Source organism: Phocoena sinus, chromosome 15 (assembly GCF_008692025.1).
Source record: "Phocoena sinus isolate mPhoSin1 chromosome 15, mPhoSin1.pri, whole genome shotgun sequence".
Classification (NCBI taxonomy): Eukaryota; Metazoa; Chordata; class Mammalia; order Artiodactyla; family Phocoenidae; genus Phocoena; species Phocoena sinus.
In genome coordinates, this window is record NC_045777.1 from 16,007,828 (window position 1) to 16,027,273 (window position 19,446).

At 44.5% G+C, this 19,446-nt stretch overlaps 1 pseudogene; it reads right to left on the reverse strand.

Annotated features, from left to right (window-relative positions):
- Positions 1-646: 646 nt before the first annotated feature.
- On the reverse strand, positions 647-2,818 carry LOC116740624 (annotated as a pseudogene).
- Positions 2,819-19,446: the final 16,628 nt, after the last annotated feature.

A 19,446-nucleotide genomic window follows, 5' to 3' on the forward strand; every position in this document is an offset into this window, starting at 1 on the left:
TTTTTAAGAAATGTGGGGCTTCCCTGGTGGCGCAGTGGTTGAGAGTCCGCCTGCTGATGCAGGGGACGCGGGTTCGTGCCCCGGACCGGGAGGATCCCACATGCCGCGGAGCGGCTGGGCCCGTGAGCCATGGCCGCTGGGCCTGCGCGTCCGGAGCCTGTGCCCCGCAACGGGAGAGGCCACAACAGTGAGAGGCCCGCATACCGCAAAAAAAAAAAAAAAAAAAAGAAATGTGTACAGTATGAAAAACTTGAAAATACTCATGAGTGAAAAATGTTTCAGGAAAAAAATATTTTCATGCAATTATGTAGTCTCACTGTGTAAATTCAAGGCAAGATTTTTGTTTCCTGTAAAACAGATCACTGTTCTATGAGAGAATGTTTTTTACTTGTCTTAGCGCATTTCTTTTGCCTCCTCCTGCATTGCATTATTTTGCTCTATTCTTTATTTTTGTGTGCAAACGACATGCCAGTTAAAATGAAAACCATCTCACATGTAGGAAAAAAGTCTGGATTCTAAAAACCAAGAAAAAATCCTTTCTAAGTGACACCGTCTGATTCAACTTAAAAAATGACTTAAACACTAGTAATAAAGAAGACAAAACACATTTCATGAAGCATACAAAAAGAAATGTCTGCTGAGTGTTTTAGTCCAGATGTTTCAGAACGCTGCTGCATGTCTTATGAGGAATCTCAGGGGAAGATTTCATAGCAGAAGGTGTTAATGTGGCCTGTATTGACTTAAGTGGTGACCCAACTGGCCTGTGAAACTGTGGGATGCCTATGGATTCAAGCTGCTTGTTAAAGAGGAACTCCCCACTGCTGTTCAGAAATCCTTCCTCATTTCCTCTCTCCCCAAGCTTTCCATCCTCTACCAGCTCAGTTTCTAGCATTTCAGTATCCCCTTTCCTGCTAAAGAACTTGTCCAGGTAACTGGTGTAAGTGTTTTCCTTTTCAATTTGCTCATCCTTCCTTACCTCACAACAAAACTGATTTATGAGGAAACAGTCCTCCCCACCACCCACGAACTGGCTATCCCAAGAAGACTGGTACAAGCCTCCTAATTGAGCCAAACTGGCCGTTACCTTCTCCTGCGTTTCTCAGCTTACTGACTTGGATATCAAACTTTTCAATTCTAGTTGGGACACTGAGCTAGTCAAGTCATTTAATTTGTCAACAACGTCAGTAGGCTCATGCCGTGAACTAAGTTGAATAGTTCCTGCAATAAAGGAATCAAAGTCAAATCCCTGATTCTTTTCCCTTCCTTTTTCAGCCGGTTGCTGTGATGCTTCCTCTAGAGCTATCTGGGCTTTAACCAATCCATTCCTTTCACATTTTGACTTGCCTTTCTTATCAGATTTTTCTTCGCTTTGTTCTTTCCAATTGGAAAGATCTATAATAAGCTTGGGTTCATAGTAATGATTAACTTCCCTCTCTCTCCAGACTAAGTTATCTAAATATGATGATGACCTCGTTTTGTAGTTACAAGTATGGCTATGCTCCAGATCACGGTATTTGTTTTCACGATGATCTGGGTATTGCCAACAAGGCTCAGTAGAGTAACTGGTGTCAAAAGCAGGATCCTCCAAATACTTCTCTTCTCACAATCTCCATCCAAATATTTTCAAGGATCGACTTGTACTTCTTCTTCATCAATGACATGGCACAGAGCTCTTGGGTCAAGCTGAACTTCAGCAATATCAAAGTTGTTATGTATAGGCCAATCATGCTCTGAAAATTGTCAATCGTGGTACCTTTCCCAGTTATAAACGTGACTATGAGTTTCATCCATAAGCAAAATATCATCAACTTCATCTTCAATACGAAAAGGATGACTTGAAATTGGCTCATCCATTGGAAAAGAATAAATGCTCATGTAAGGATGGGACGGCGCTGCTTCTGCTGTCAACCGATCCGTGGGGCTAAATGTCAAAATTTGTCCCAGGAAATCCAGTGCTTCTCGACTAATTCCCGGAAGCAGCTGAGTTAAAGGTTTGTGTGGCTCAGTCATGTCATTTCTAATGTAAGCTGGAATTCTGCTGAGAAGCTCCTGTCAATCTTCCTCGTGTACAACAGGAATAGACTCTAAAATCAGCTGCGTCTGTCCAAGTTCATGGGCACCTGCAAAGAGGGTATTACCAGTCAGCATTTCAGCAAAGATGCAGCCTGCAGCCCACATGTCAATGGCTTTAGTATAATTATTAGGAGAAAGTAAAAGACGTGGAGATCTGTGCCATTTAGTAACCAATCCTTCAGAAAGATGACCCTTATGGGAACAATGGGGATCTACGATCCGTGCAAGACTGAAGTCGCCTATCTTCAGCACCAAGTCTTCAGTATTAATGAAGAGATTAGCTGGTTTGAGATCTCTGTGCAGTACGTTTGCTGAGTGAATATATTTGAGCCCACGTAGCAGCTGACACATGAAAAGCCTGGCATGCTCTTCCAGTATCGGGCCCTGCTCCAGCACATTAGCCAAGTCTGTCTCCATGTACTCCTGAACAATGTAAACACTGTTCGGTTTGGTAAGACCCCACAACATCTGTTAACTGGCTTCCACTAGGACCAAGAATTTCAAACACCTTCACAATGTTATCATGGTCCAGTCTTCTAATAATTTTGATTTCACACAGAGCATGTTTGACACTCTGGGGATCAGTGAGGACAATTTTCTTGATGGCTACTCTTTTGTCACAGTCATTGTCTACAGCAGAAAAAAACAAGCCATTGCCTCCACAACCCAATGGTTTTAAGTCCGTATACCTAGAGCCCAGATCAAAACCATGAATGTTCATGAGACTTTCAAATTTCTCTGCCATTTTGAAACCCTTACTATTGCCTTTTCCTTCTGAATTGTTGAACTTGTGTAAATAAGGAAGAAAAGTGGCATCAAAAGGAAAGATCTTTCCAAAAGGTAGAAAAAAAGTAATTTTGCTTCCACAGCAAGATGGTTTCATTGCATATGCCAACCAGTTCCCCTTATATTTAAAGCTCCAATAGCTCTACTCATACTGAGAATGAAAAAGATTGCAGTACTCATAGTTCAAGAAAGGGGCAGCAACTTTGCAGATATTTTAAGAAAACACTCAAGGAACTCAAACGGGACAAAATGACGTACTCTGCACTCAGATTTACTGTGCTGAAGGATTTAACATTTAACAAAAATGTGAATAAATATGCACACAAGAGGCTTCTATGAACATTCTCCTCACAGGGCAGATACATTCAGTGTTGGGCTGGTCCTGAGCAGCCAGCACCATTCTAAGGTGCTGGTAAGCACTGTTTCCCTTTTGCTTCTTTTCTTCCTTTGTTGCTGTATATTTCAACAGGAAGCCCTGGTGGCTGTTGGTTAACAGATGTCTTTTGTTAGTGATCAGGTGGCTCCAGCTCACCACAATCACAATCAGAGCTAACGTCCATCTTACTCTAATACAATGGGACTTCCCCAACTCATCCAGGGAGTGTGGGGCCCATGGACAGCCCCCAGTGTTGGCTCAGGTCTCCGGCTGTGCTGGCGGCAGCAGCGTCTCCGAGGCTCTCGTTTTGCTGCAGTCACTGCCATGTAACCAAGAAAAATTCTTTAGGCATCTTGGGCATCTAGACAAAAAGATTTTATTATGAGGTTATAATCAGACCCTCCATCAGCAGTGCTTTCTGCCAGAAACAAATGGTGTAAATATGTTCAAGATACTCAAAGAAAGAAAGTATGAGTCAAAGATTTTATATCCAGCAAAACTGACTTTCTGTAAAGAACTATTATCAACCTGAAAGCACTCAGGGAGTACTTTCTCCATGAGCCCTTTCTGAAGAGTCTACTAGGGAGTGAGCTTCAGGAATGGTTAAGCATTCAATATATATCTACTGGTAGAACTAAAGCTAAATGATGGTGAAAAGAGAGACAATAAAGCATGTAATGCCTGTATGCTCTAACAATGTAACTGTAGTACAGTCCCTCGGAGTGGTAGAGAATGGGAACAGTGTATCAAAATTTTTTGTATCCATTTTCAATATTCTAATTGACAGTGGTAGTTTTACTATAGTTATTCTAAGACTGTTGTATGTGTAAAGTGGGCTAAAGCAAATCAGTAATTATAGAATCTTCCAATTTTATCATCTCCTGTGTCCTTGAAAATCAAATATTCTAAGTGTGGAGGGAAAGGACATACAGATGTAATATAGAAGAGGTTAATTAAAAGCCCTGTAATGCTGTATTTGCACTGGAAAAATCAGTATGAGTTCAAGAGGTGCCTTTTTTAAAAAAAGAAATGCATGCTATGTATGTATATACACACATACATATAAATATATATACATACATAAAATATACGTATGTATGTATATATACATATATACATATTTTTATATGTGTATACATATATATATATGTATATTTGTATACATATACATATGTAAGTATATTTTATATACGTATATATTTATATATAAATATTTATAGATATAAAATACCTAGTTCTATCCACTAGAAAGGCGTAGAAGCAATGACTATTCTAGTAGTACCTACCACTCAGATTCTAGTCTTGAAATGCCATTTTCTATTTAAAAAAATAAAAGGACATCCTGGAGAAACTGCTGATTCTAGGTCAGCAGCAGGAAATATACAAGATAAGCCTGGAATATCTTGTCATATCAAACAACAAGGAAGCTATCAAAGGCCCTAGGGTCACATCCAAAGGACTCAGAAACCAACCTGAGGATGGAACAATTTCAGCTGCAACAAAGACAATAACTGCAATCGACTGAAACTCCTCAAGTATGTTTTAGTCCCTGAGTTCATAATACTATTTGGCAAAAACACTAATTGCTTACCTTCTGAGGATGGCATTGCTTTTCCTCTGCGAACTCTACCACTGGGTAAACAAGTCATAGATAAAGAAAAGCATCTTCTTATGAATTTATTACCACTAATACAGGAAAAAAAATGATGCAATATTGTCATTTTGCAACCTGCAATGTATTAAGGTATCTTAGCCGTTGTACACAATAGCAGCTAACATCAAGAAAAGAGCAAAACTCCAGCCATCTATGTGCTTCTCCATAAAAGAACACAGAACTGCCTGAAATCATGCCAACAGGATGGAACCTAGGTCTGATCCAGCTGCTAATTTGCAGGAAATGAAGAGGTCAAAGGGCCATGCTGAGCTGTAGTATGAGGATGCAATTGACAAAATCCAGACTTTGAGAAACTCTCCAGGTCAATCAGCCTGAGTTCTTCAACAGATAAACTGCAAGGGAAAGAAAGAGAGATAGACAGAAACTTTGGATTAAAAGAGGCCTAGAAACATATCAAATTTTTAAAAAATGGGCAAAACTAAACTTTAATGTCTAGGGATGCACACTTGGATGATTAAACCACTTAGAGATGCAAGGGTAGGGACTTCCCTGGTGGCACAGTGGTTAGGAATCTGCCTGCCACTGTAGGAGATCGGGTTCGAGCCCTGGTCCGGGAAGATCCCACATACCGCGGAGCAACTAAGCCCGTGCACCACAACTACTAAGCCTGTGCCCTACAGCCTGCGAGCCACAACTACTGAAGCCCGCACGCCTAGAGCCCATGCTCCGCAACAAGAGAAGCCACGGCAATGAGAAGCCCACACACCACAAGGAAGAGTAGCTCCCGCCTACGGCAACTAGCGAAAGCGACGAAGACCCGACGCAGCCAAAAATAAATAAATATTTTTTTAAATGCAAGGATAAAATTACTATAAAAGTCAGGTAAGTGGTTGCTTTTGTGGGGAGGGGCTATGACTGGGATGGGGTACATGGAAGCGCCTGTGGGGTGGCCGCAAAGTTCTATGTTGTGACGGGGTGGTAAGTACAAGGGTGTTTCCCTTGAGATAACTCACTAAGCCACAATTTTAATTTGTATGATTTTCTGCATCTGTAGTTTGTTTTACAATATAAAGGTTTTAAAAAATGAAAACATAAGCACCTACCTCACTGTGTGTTTGTGGATGTGTGTACATATACACATCTATGAATATATGGCTTCTGGGAGCACCACCTACATAGTAGGTACTCACTAAATATGAGTTCCGGTCCCTGTTAATCCTGTCAAACACCCTTACCGGTGTGATTTCAGTGCCATGACTAACTTGTGTGACTAATCAAAAGTAGTTAATGCTTATTAAGTGATTATTATGTGCCAGGCACTCTTCCCAGTATATCTAATCTAACTGACTCCTCATAACCCTATTATTATTATTCCCATTTTACAGAGATGAAAACTGAGACTCAGAAAGGTTTTCCGTGGCCACACAGAAGGTGAGAGTAGTCTGGTTTTGAACCCAGGCAGTCTGGCTCCCCAGTGGCTCTTACTATTTTCTATAGGTGCCCAGTGCCCCCGTTTGTGATAATAACCCTCCACCCCCCTTATGGAGTGCCTGCCAATGTCTGTGGGCTTCCCTTGACACTCATTACCTGAATCTCACAACAGTTCTAGAAGGTGCAGATGCTCGTTAGCCTGCATTTGACAGATGAGAACTCAGAGGCGTGAAGGAACTTGCCCAAAGTAAATGGCCATGTCATAGGTTTGAATCACGGTTGGGGAGGGTTCATACTCTTTGGCCCTGTCAATCTGAAGGACGAAATGTTCCCTGCTCTTAACCGGATGCTCACCAGATGGATCTGACCCAGTCTGAGGTCATGGGTTGTCCAACCAGCCGTCCAGTGCCTGACTTGGCTTGAGAATTATCCAGACCGGGGCTGGGAGAAGTCAGGGGCTTGGCGGGTGCCAGATGTGCCTGACCCCATCAGGGAGTCGTGCGAAGCTCATGATCTGTGGGCCCCGTGAGCCAGAGACTTCTGTTTCTCTGAGCGCCAAGCTTTTTGCTCATAAGAGCCTCGGAATCAGGACCCAGAATAGAGCTGGTCACCTCTCTGACTTGAAATAAAGACGTGCCGTGGGCTGGCTGTGTGAGAGCCACGCTGAGAGCCAGGTGAGAGCCCAGCTGTGTTTTTCTGGTCACACATTGATTTTCTAACCTGAGTCAGCATGACTGCTTGGAGGCATAGGCAACCAGGCTGAAGCACTTCCCAAACAGGGCCTGGAATGGTGAGGGGACCAAGAGGGGTGGAGACATCACACCCCCTGCCCCACCAGTACCACCCGAAGAGCCTGCCCGGCTCAGCCTCACTGTATTATTTACACCCAGAAGGACCGAGTTCTTACCAAATACCAGGCACTGTGCTAAGTGCTTCATAAGTATTCACCCAGCTAACCTCGCAAAGATTCTATCGGATAGGGGCTCTCACAAGTAACACTTGACAGGTGAGAAAACTGAGACCCAGGGAGGCAAAATCACATAGAAACAGTCACTTGAAGATGGAGTTGCTGGTCCGTGACTGTGGACCCAGAGTCAGATCTGGCAGCGCTTTGGAGAGTCACGACATCACTCAGCATTCACAACAGGCCAGTTAGGTGGGTATTGTCACCTCCACGAAGATATGAGAAAGCTGAGGCTCAGGGAGGTGGATGTGACTTGTACAACGTTTCTAGAAGGTTCTGCCCTGACAGCTAGTGATCACTTTTCAGGAGCACAGTCCAAAGTTCACAACTGATAAAATTGGGCCGCGGTCACTCAAAACCCCTGTATGGGGGGCTTCCCTGGTGGCGCAGTGGTTGAGAGTCCGCCTGCCGATGCAGGGGACGCGGGTTCGTGCCCCGGTCTGGGAAGATCCCACATGCCGCGGAGCAGCTGGGCCCGTGAGCCATGGCCGCTGAGCCTGTGCGTCCGGAGCCTGTGCTCCGCAACGGGAGAGGCCACAACAGTGAGAGGCCCGCGTACCGCAAAAACAAACAAACGAAAACCCCTGTATGTATGATTACTTCCACTTTCACCCACGTTTTCCTATGATGGGAAGAGGAGCACGGACTTGTTTGGGGGCCATCTTTTGGGAAGGGTAGAATGGGGTAATGGGTGCTCTTCTGGAGGAGGTGACTATGTGGAGAGGCTAACATGTGACCCCTGTGGGGGCCTTGTGGTCCGATGTGAGCAGAGACATCTAGAGGCTGGGAGAAATGGGCTGCCCAGCTGCACTGGTGAAGAAGCCAGAGAGTGTGGGTGTGCTGAGGTCAGGCCACACACCCAGGTGCTTCAGGGCAAAGTCCGCTTGAGTATTTCCCATGGACCAGCATGGGCAGAGAGCACATATAAGGGGCCATCTTGGGCCCTGCCCCATAGGACCTTCAGCAAGAAGCTAGAATTCGATGTTAGATGCCTACGGGCTGAGGAAGGAGTTGCTAGGGACTCCCAGGAAGAGACCCCCTTGCATCCATCAAGGTCAAGAAGGGCTGGCACAATGGCCATTTCCCTGAGCCCGCAACAGCGTCCCATGACAGAAAGGGGCAGCTTTAAATGTCTGCTGGGCACAGGGAGCTCAGAGCCAGCCAGGATGGCGGCAGGTCAAGTGAGACCCTCCTCTCCTTTCCCTGTCTCTACCCAGCCCCCTTGGCCCCGTGTGTGGGAGAGGGGAGGAAAAGGAGAGGCGCTGCCCCCGCTACCGTCTCCAGGGCAGCAGTGGGGCTGCCAGCCTGAAGCAGTACCAGGCGGGGCCAGGGGAGAAGGTCTAAACCCAAATCAGGCTGGGAGTTTTGATTAGTAGCTTGACTGGACATTCTGATTGCTAAATTGATACTGTGTTTGTGACCTAAAGTGACCATAGCACTGTCTGTTTCTAGAGAGTGAGCAGAAAAGTAATGGGGATGGGTTTTCACCTAGTGGTGGGGAAAAGTCTCTCCACTGAATACATTTTAAAAGGGACATTGGAAGGCAAAAATAAAAGTGTGTTTTGATCACGCCACAGGTAAGGTTTGTTCAACATACTGGTCGCAGCAAGATGGAGAATTATCCACAACAAGCCTGAGAAGTGAATGTTACAGAATGCCCTAGAGCTTGGTTCATCAGGCAGGCAAGAAGTGTGAGTGCTTCTGGGAACCTCTTGGGTCCTTTATGGGGCCAGCACGCCCATCCCCCCCAGATGCTTCAGTTGTTGGCTTCTAATGGCCTACTGTTTCTTCTTCTCCTGAGAACTGTGTCAGGAGTCACCTCAACCACAGAGTAACTCACAGCCAATGACCAGCTGGTACCGAGGGACAGGAACGAAAGACCAGCCCCCTCGCAGGACTTCACCTGAGACCACATCCCTGCTCCGTTCCCTCCCTATCCGCTTCCCTCCCTCCCTTATAGTTTCCCTCCTTAATAAACCAAAGTACCCAACCCTGCCTCAGGCTCCACTTCCAGAGAATCTGCCTGAAGACAGCTGGAGCCTCAGGACATGCTTTTTATTGCCTCGCTGCGGCATGCAGGATCTTAGCTCCCCAACCAGGGATCAACCCGTGCCCCCGGAAGTGGAAGCACGGAGTCTTAACCACTGGACCACCAGGGAAGTCCAGTGCGTGCTTTTGTGATAGGGCCATCTTACTAGTTCTGAGCCAGGTCCTCCATTAGCAAGATGTCTGGACCCCAGATCGGACTGACCTAGGTTCAAAACCCAGCACAATCACTTAACTGCTGTGTGCCCTTGGCCAATGTCTGGTTACTACACCTTAGTTTTCCTCATCTGTAAAATGGAAAAAAAGAACCACCACCTCACACAGCTTTAAAAGGATCGAACATACACAAGCACCAAGCACAGTGCCTGGCACCGTCAATGTCTCTATTATTATTCCTCCAGGCTAGCAGCACTGACCCCATGCAAAGGAGGCAGCCTTTACCATCTAGTTGAGGATGCTGTGTCCTGGGATAAGTCGCCAGACCGTGGGAGGGCTGGGGTTCAGTTGTAATATAATAGCCACCTTTAATGAAGCACTTACTGTGTCCTAGTCTCCATATGTCCTAGTTCACTGAACCTTCGCTACCTTTCAAAGCTGACATGATTATCTCCATTTTATACATGAGAAAACAGAGGCTCAGGAAGTCTTAAGAAACTGTTTATGGGGTCCACAGATTAAAAAAAAAACAAACTAGTGCATCTAGAATGGCTAAAACTGAAAAGACTAACTGTAGCAACTAGAATTCTCATACACTGCTGGTGGAAATGCAAGATAGCACAGCTACTTTGTTGTACTATCTTTGCACTACTTTGGAAAATAGTTTGCAGCAGTTTCTTAAAAAGTTAAACATATACTTATATGACCCAGCAACCATACTCCTAGGTATTTACCCAAGAGTAATGAAAATATTTGTGTACTCAAAGACGTGTACCTGAATGTTCTTAGCAGCTTCTTTTATAATAGCCCAAAATACTGGGGAAAAAATGTCCATCCACAGGGGAATAAGATAAACAAACTGTGATATATGTATTACTATATATATATACATATATATATATCACAGAATATATATGTATATATAATTTAGCAATACAAAAGAACAAACTATTGCTATGTGAGCAATATGGATGAATCTCAAAATAGAATGAAAAAAGCCAGACAAAAAAGTACGATCTGTATGATGTCATTTCTATAAAATTCCAGAAAATTTAAAGTAAACTATAGTGAAAGAAAGTAATCTATGGTGACCATGGTTGTCTGTGAATGGGGATGCGATGAGGAGGGGACGGCTTATAAAGGGGCCTTAGGAGAAAATTTTGGGGTGATGGAAATGTTCATCATCTTACTTGTGGTGGATGAGTTCATGAGTATGTGCAGATACTAAAATTCATCAAATTATACAATTTAAATAGGCGTCATTTATTGTATATCAATTATACTTCAATAATGCTGTTTAAAAAAAAATCTAGAGAGTGACACAATTAGGATTTGAACCCATGTGTGTCTGATGTGAAATCACTTGAGCTGATAAGCCAGTAAAAGTCCTCCTTTCTGGGCTGGAGACATAGAACCAGTCCAAATGGCACCACCTCCAGGAAGCCTTCCTGTGCCCTCTAAGGAGAACTGTGGCCTTTTGGAAACCACATCCCCTGTGGCCTCAGCCCACATTGTCCTCTTACCTGCCTTCAGGATTTGTCAGTGGCTCCTTTCTCCACGTGGGAACCTTCCCTTGTGTCCTCCCCCATATTAGCCTCCTGGTTGAGAGCCCTGCGCCAGAATCAGATGGACCGGGGTTTGAATCCCAGCTCAGCCATTTATACCCACTGTCTGACCTTGGATAATTCCTTACCTCTTTGACCTTCAGCTTCCTCATCTGAATAATAATAGAAGCTACTTCAAGATTGCCTCAAGGATCAAGTGAGAGATAGTTCATGTTAAACAATTAGCGTAGGGCCTGGTGTGTAATAAAGCACTCAATAAATGTTAACTATTATTGATCTTCACCTGGGCAGTGGCTGCTGACTATTGAAGTTTCTCAGGCTTTGAATCAAGTACTTACCGCCCCAGCTATATTTATCGACATGGAAAGATGCCCAAAGCATTCTCTTGAGAGGAAAAAAGCAGGCTATACAACAACATATGCCTCACAGGTCATTTTAAAGATTAAAGGGGAAAAATGGACATATATCTCTTAGCACAGTGCCTGCACACGTGAAGGGCCCACTGAAAGCTAGCTGTGATTATTATTATTCTTTAACATCTTTATTGGAGTATAATTGCTTTACAATGTTGTGTTAATTTCTGGGCTTTCCTGGTGGCGCAGTGGTTAAGAATCCTCCTGCCAATGCAGCGGACACTGGTTCAAGCCCTGGTCTGGGAAGATCCCACATGCCACAGAGCGACTAAGCCTATGTGCCACAACTCCTGAGCCTGTGCTCTAGAGCCCACGAGCCACAACTACTGAATCCCACGTGCCTAGAGCCCGTGGTCCACAACAAGAGAAGCCACCATGATGAGGAGCCCACGCACCGCAACAAAGAGTAGCCTCCGCTCGTAACTAGAGAAAGCCCGTGCGAAGCAACAAAGACCCAAAGCAAAACAAGACAAAAAAAAGTTGTGTTAGTTTCTGCTGTATAACAAAGTGAATCAGCTATATGTATACACATATCCCCTCTGTCTTGCTCCTAGCTAGCTGTGATTATTAATGTGAAAGCATTTCTGCAGCTTGCCCAATGCTACTTTCAAATGTTATCACGTGAGTTCCTGTAAAACAAGATGATGTTTGTCATCGCGCTTTGACAATGAGTCAGAGAGACAAGCCTGTGCATTCCCTTCTGCCCTCCTTCTGATGCAGTTCAGGGGGCTATTGTGGGCAGAGCTGGAGTTGGACTTGGGACACATTGGTCTCCTGTGGATTCTGGTACTTCCTTATGCGGTCCTGGAACAAAAGAAAAGCAAAGCATTGACCTTTGGAATTGAGACTCCAAGCTTGGATAAAGGTTGTTCTTTGCAGGAACTGAGGTGCTATGACAACGTATAGACACTTGAGGGCGCTCCAACCAATCTACAAGAGAGAAAATTACAGAAGGGGGTGATAATAATGCAGCTGTTACATTTAATAGTAGCTTCTGTTTACTGAGTTCTTACTACGAGCTCTTAAAATGTGCTAAGAGACTCACAAACTTTATCTCATTTTATACTTCCAAGCACTCCATCAGTTAGATACTATTACCAAAGATTTTAAAGATAGGGTGTAGTGCTCTTTAGAATTTAAAAAATATTTTTATGGAGTCACAATTCACAACTTTTATAAACTGTACAAACACTAAGTGTACAGCTTGATAAATTGTTGAAAGCGTACACACACAGGTAACCCACACACACATCAAGATATAAGAATTTTCTAACACCCTTTCCATTCACCCGCACTCTCACCCAAGGCAACCGCTATCCTGACTTCTATCACCATTTATTCATTTTGCTTGTTTTTGAACTTCGTGTAAAGCATATCATACATATGCCATGTTTTGCGTTGCGAGGTCTAACGCATAAAAATCCAGGACATCAGTTAAATTTGAATTTGCTGTGGGACATATTTATGGTAAAAAAAAATCTTTATCTGAAATTCAAATTTAACTGAACATCCTATATGTTATCAGGCTACTCTAGTAGTCTTTTTTTTTTTTCCTAGTAGTCTTTTGTGCCTGGTTCCTTTTAACATAGTTGTGAGATTCACCCACGTTGTTTTGGTTATTGGTAACTTACTCTTTTTTCATTGCTGTGTAGTATTCCATTCCATGACTATATCACAATATATTTATTCTTTGTACTGTTGAGGGGAAGGGAAGGTTACTCTTAGAAAGGCAGCCTAGATAGTGCTAAGCAGTGCGCTCTGGCATCAGGTGCCTAAGGGACTTGAATCCTAGCTCCACCTCTTCTTACTTGTGAGACCTTAGCCAAGTGACTTAACCTCTCTGTGCTTCAGCTGGTTTGACTTTAATGTGGGCTAATAATAGTACCTTGAAGGTTGTTGTAAGGTTTAAAGGAGATATTACATATATGTCTCTTAGAATAGGGCTCGGTACAGAGTTAACGCCTGATGAATGTTGCCAGTGTCATGGTACCCATTAGACCTAGGACAAAACTGAAGTTCAGAGGCATTAAGAGACTTGCTGAAAGTCACATATCTGGTAAGTCGTGGAGCCCTTTTGTCATCAATATTGGCTAAAGTAAAGTCATTCGCTCAACTTTTTTTTCTTTTTTTTGAGCACCTGCTATGCACCGGGCACTGTTTAAGGCCTTGAAGTGGCACAATGAGCAAAACAGCCAAAGCCCCTGCCATTATAAAATATACATCCTCTGGGTGCTCAAGTTGCTGTTTCCCTGCTATGCGCTTTACCTGGGCTTCTCATTAGTTACTTGAAATAATGTCTGAAAGGCACTTAGCATGGAGCCCCACAGGCATTACTGTTCCAGAAACAACAGCTATTAGCCAGATAGTAGCAATCTCTATGGCAACAGTGTGTGATGGGCTCAGCAGCCCCATTTTACAGATGAGAAAACTGATGCTTGAGGAGGTTAAGGGACTGGCTTGAGGTGACACAGCTAGCACTGGCAGAACAGGAATTCAACATCATGTCCACCTGATTCCAAAACCCTCCTCGCTTCTCAATGCTTGTTTTTCTATCTTGAGCTCTGCTCTGGAGTGCAGGTGTTAGAGGTTCAAGTCCCAGCTTTGTGACTCCAGGCAAGTTATTTGCTGCCCGTGAGCCCTAGTTTCCACACCTCTACACAGGATTGCCTTGGGGATCTACAGAGAGCTCTTGGGGTAGATACAGGCAGAGAACAAACAGACACTAGTGGAGGTCTAGCGTCAGGAGGGGGCTTTTGAATGTGTAAGCCGCTCAACCCTTAAATCAAAAACCTTCCTTACAGGGAATTCCCTGGCAGTCCAGTGGTTAGGACTCTGTGCTTCCACTGCAGAGGGCACAAGTTGACCCCTGGTCGGGGAACTAAGATCCACATGCCACGTGGTGCAGCCAATAAATAAATAAAGTTCTGATTACTGTAAAAAAACAAAAACAAAAAACAAAAGCCTTCCTTACATAAATGAGCTTAAACACATGGAAAGATGCCTAGAATATCTTATTGAGTGTATTTAAAAATCCGGTTTGAAAACCACAAGCCGGTGTAACTCCTATGTACGGAGGATTCACTGAACAATCACTTAGGTAGCAGCACTTATTCTGTGTGGGTTCTGTCCTAGGTGCTCTGGAAGTAGCTTCTTCCTTTAGCGCTCCTAACAGCCCTGTGTGGCAGGTGCTGCCTTAGACAGTTGTGCAGGTGGAGAAACTGAGGCCGGGGCGAGTTAACACTCTCAAGGCTGCCTGGGTAGCTTGGAGCTGCCACCCAGACCACGACACTTTGGCCTCGGAGGCTGTGCTCTTGAACCCTTAGCTCTGCTAACTCTGCTACTGGTGGTTTTTTCTCTGGGTAGTAAAACTTCAGTGTTTTGAACTTTCTTCTTTGTGCTTCTCTGCACTATTTGAGCTTTTATGCTATGTAGATTTTGTTTTTCATGAAGCCAAACAATACACTAGGGTTCTAAAGTGGGTTTTTGATGTCTTTAAGAATTAGCTGTGAATGCTTGTAGGGACAAGCCACTCCCAGTCTTTTCTGTGATGGGGAGACTGCAGTCCTTGGAGTTGGGGACTCACAGCCCAGCCCTGTTGTCCCCCCACTCCAGGGCACTCTGGGACCCCGGGCAAGTCACGGTGTCTAGTCACCACGTTCCTCCGACAAGGCTTGTAGCACAGAGTAGGCCTCAGTAAGCGTCCCCTGCTACAGGAGGAGCCGGTCACTGTACCCCCTGGATCTCGTTCCACCTCCAAAATCTGCTCCCTGCCTTCCCCCAGGGCCCCGAGAATTAGTGAATGAACCACGTCACTATAAAGTGCTAATAGTTTATAGGTTTTTTAAAATGCAAGTGGCAAGAGACACAAGCCACAGACAGATGGATGACTAATGGGGGCCCGTGGGCTGGAGGGCGTGGCCGTCCAAGAACCCCAGAAATCACTGCCCAGGCTGGTAGGGGAAGGGCTCAAGCCTCACCCCAGGAAGGGGTCGTTGGGAGTTTTCTGCCCGTGACCCCACTCATGACCCCAACTCCTATCACCCCAGCCTCAAAAAGGCTGGGCCCACAGAGCCATAAATTCCTGCTATCATTAGACAGTATCTCTACAGCTCAGGCTGTTTGCCAGGAGCCCTACAATTATTTTTATCACTTACGAGTCCTATAATTATTTTTTATCACTTTTTTCTCACAGCAGACTTGCAAGCAGGGCTAGTTTTGCTTTTTTTCGGTTTGGGTTTGGGGGAAACACAGCCCCCGGAGGGTGTCAGGGAATTTCCTGGCTTTGCCCAAAGCTCTAGAGTGGGTCAGGGTTTGAACTCACCCGCTCAGGGGCTGAGCTGGGGCTTTGTGTGAGGCCAGAAGTTTGGGAGAATTGGGAGGTGGAAGCTGGGACCCATCGGGAGCCAGGGAAAGGCTTCAGGCTTGGCTACTTCTTGGCCGTGTGACCAGGGCAAGTCACTCAACTTCCCTGTGCCTCAGTTTCTTCATCAGTCAAATGAGGAAATAATAAAACTACCCAACTCATAAGTTAGTACATTTAAGTGCTCAAACACTGTGAGATTCTATTTGATCTTGAGTTGGGCCCTAGATTTTAAATTGAGACCCTGGCTTCCTGGTTGACTTGGGCAAGTCCCTTGTCCTCTCTGAGCCTCAGATTCCTCATCTGTAAAACGGACATTATCTTGCTTGCCTCACACCTTGGCTCTCGCACCTCCAGCCTTATCAGCCTGACCTTCTTCAGGTCCTCAAACAGCCAACCGTTCCCTCTGCTTGGAACTGAGCCCAACCCTCCCAGCCCCAGCTTTGCTTGGGTAACTCTCCATTATCATCCCAGACATCTTTCCTTCTCTCCCTCCCTTCTTTTCTTTACTTATTCAATAAATATTTATTGAGCACCTACTATGTGCCAGGACTGTGCTAAGTGGTAGAGAAGACAGGCAAAGTCCCTGTCTTCATGAAGGGAAGATAGACAATAAACTAAAAAGAGAATCAAACCAAAACAAAACAAAAACCAAGGCAATTACAAACTATATTAAACACTTCATAAAGGAGGATTAGAGCACCATAAGAGGAAGTAACTGGGAAAGGTCACTTTCCAGAGAGGCCTCTCCAAGGAGACACTTCTGTTTAAATTAATAGTCTATTTGAATATGCACACGGTACAAAATTCAAGCAGTACACAACGTCACCCAGCCAAAAGCGCTTCTCCCTGCCATCTTCCCATCCCCAGTTTTGCAGTCCTCCCCCAGAGAGGCCCCTGTGTTGGCAGCTTCTTGAGAGTGGGTGACATTTGTGGTGACATCTGAAATGCAAGAATCAGCAGCCTATTGAAGAGATGAGAGAAGGGGAGTCCAGGCAGAGGGAAGGGCAAGAGCAAAGGCCCTGAGCTGGACCAGCGTTACTGGAGAGAGGAGAGCAGAGGCAATCAATGTGGAATTCGGATGTCACTCTCTGTGGCCCGGGTATAACTTTTGAGTTGGGGTAGGGTAGGAGTGGCCATCTTCTGACTTGTACTTTATAAAAACACTCCAGGGAGAATTGATTTAGAGACCTGAGAGGGGCAGGGAGTTCAGTGAGGTGGCGACTATGGAGTTGGGATAGTAAAGATCAGTACCAGGTTGGAGGAGCGGTGTCGGTGACGGGGGGGCGTCGATTCGGGTTGTTTGGGAAGTGGGCGGAGACCAGCGAGGGTCCCAGCCGTAGGCACTGATGATACTTTGCCACCGTTAGTAGTCCGGTCTTTGTGATTATTGGATTAATTTGCACCCTTGTAACCTGGCACGGAGTGGGCTCTTGGGACGTGTTTGCTGAAGAGATGACTAACGGATAAAAAGGCCCTTTGTAAATGGAAACACGCCCTTTGAGAAATGGCTGCAGCCTTCCCTCCCCCCCACCCCCCCACTCCTTGCATGGGCGCTCTCCTCCCACCATCCCTGCCCCGTGAATCACCCCCATAGCCATCCTGCCCTTTGGAGACTTCTGATAGGCAGAATTTTAGAACCTCACCCTTAAGGTTCTCGTATTTTCTTAGCCGTGAAACCCTTTTCCCATGAAAGCCTGATATAAAAGGTATAGAAAGTTATTTTATAATTTCAAGCACCCAAGAACTTGGGTAAAAGAAATGAACAAAACAGACAGAATTCTCGACACAGATATCAGCATACAAAATGATCAATGAGAAAAACGAGGCTGTTTTATTAACTGACACAGTTTTAAATCAGGGCATTCCTGACAAATGTGTTCTTCTCATTTATCCAACAAAGAGCCATCAGACGCTCCTTGCAGGGAAACCAGCCTCCGGAGCCAATTATTCCAACATTTGATTTCGTTTGTGTCCAAGCACAGTCCTGCTTCATCCAGAGAAGTATTTCCAAACAGTAAAACTCTGTGTGTACGTATGTTTCAACATTTTTATATAATTAAAAATATACGGCATACATTTTAAAAAACGCACCAAGCCGAAGTGGACAGCTCAGTCATCACAAAGAGCACACCACCATGTCTCTGGCACCCAGACGAAGACAGGGACCCCGGCCAGTCCCCAGAAGCCCTCCTCGTGCCTCTTCCAGTCACACCCCTCTCAAGAGTAACCGTGACCTTGCCTCCTAACACCCTAGATTATTTTGGTCTGTGGTCGAACTTTATAGACACGGAATATAGGCTGTAGTTGTTTGTGTCTGGCTTACTTTTGTGAGATTCATCCATATTTTTTATCGCTAGAGTTCATTCATTCTCATTGCTGTATAGCGTCCCATTGTATGAATATATCACAATTTTAAATAGTGATTTTTTAAAAGCAGCTCACTGGGGGGTTAGCAGGCAGGGACTGGGTTTGACTCACAGATAGGTTTTGTTTCACACACGTAGTATTTGTTTTGTTTTGTTTTCACTGAATTGGTTGCTGTTAAAGAGCAACGTCTGGCTTTTCTTGGAAGATCTGCCAATGCTGGACCCCTGGTCTCAGGGCCTGGAGCTGAGAGCTGGCTGCCCCTTCTCAGCAACGCGTTCTATTCCGATTTTGCCATTGTTGCCACCACCCCCTGTTGCGCAGGCCCACCTCACTCACCAATATTGCCCACTTGGCCCTGTTAACATTTTTCTTTTTACTAGTTACGCATGGCCTTTATTTATTTTTTAAATTTATTTTGTTGAAGTATAGTTGATTTACAATGTTGTGTTAATTTCTACTATACAGCAAAGTGATTTAGATATATGTATATGTATATATATATACATATATATGTATATATATATATATTCTTTTTCATATTCTTTTACATTATGGTTTATCACAAGATACTGAATATAGCTCCCTGTGCTATACAGTAGGACCTAGTTGTTTGGCCCTATAAACATTTGCATCTTCCACTCCAGCTTTAATTCAGCAGAGGTGGCCCCAAAGTGCTTTATTCTGTGGTCTACACCACAACAGATAGATCTGGCAACTCAAGTTAGAATATAAGTTGTATCCACTGGTTTAAATTTTCGAATGCATATTTGAATGCTCAAAAAATTTATTATTGGGACTTCCCTGGCAGTCCAGTGGTTAAGACTCTGTGTTTCCATTGCAGGGGGCGTGGGTTCAATCCCTGGTCCGGGAGCTGAGATCCTGCATGCCACACGGCATGGCCCCCCCATAACCCCCCCAAAAAGTTATTATCATCATTACTATATATTCAACATAATGTTAGCTATTTATTGTTTTTTAAATTTTGTGGGCAGGCTGGTCATCTGACCTGCTAGGGTGGCCAATCATCTCAGTTTGCCCAAAACTGAGGGGGTTTTTAGGACATGGGACTTGCACTGCTAAAACTGGAAAAGTCCTGGGCAAAATGGGATGAGCTGGTCACCCTCGGTTTGCCTGACAGTGATCCCTCACTGTCAGTAACTTAACACACTGGGCTTCTTACTTTTATTAAATTATAGATTTGATTTTGAAAGCAGTGTTTGAATCACGCGTTGTGGAACCCCTAAAAGTATCCTTTATGATATAGTTTCTGCAAAGCACTAATCTTGCCTAC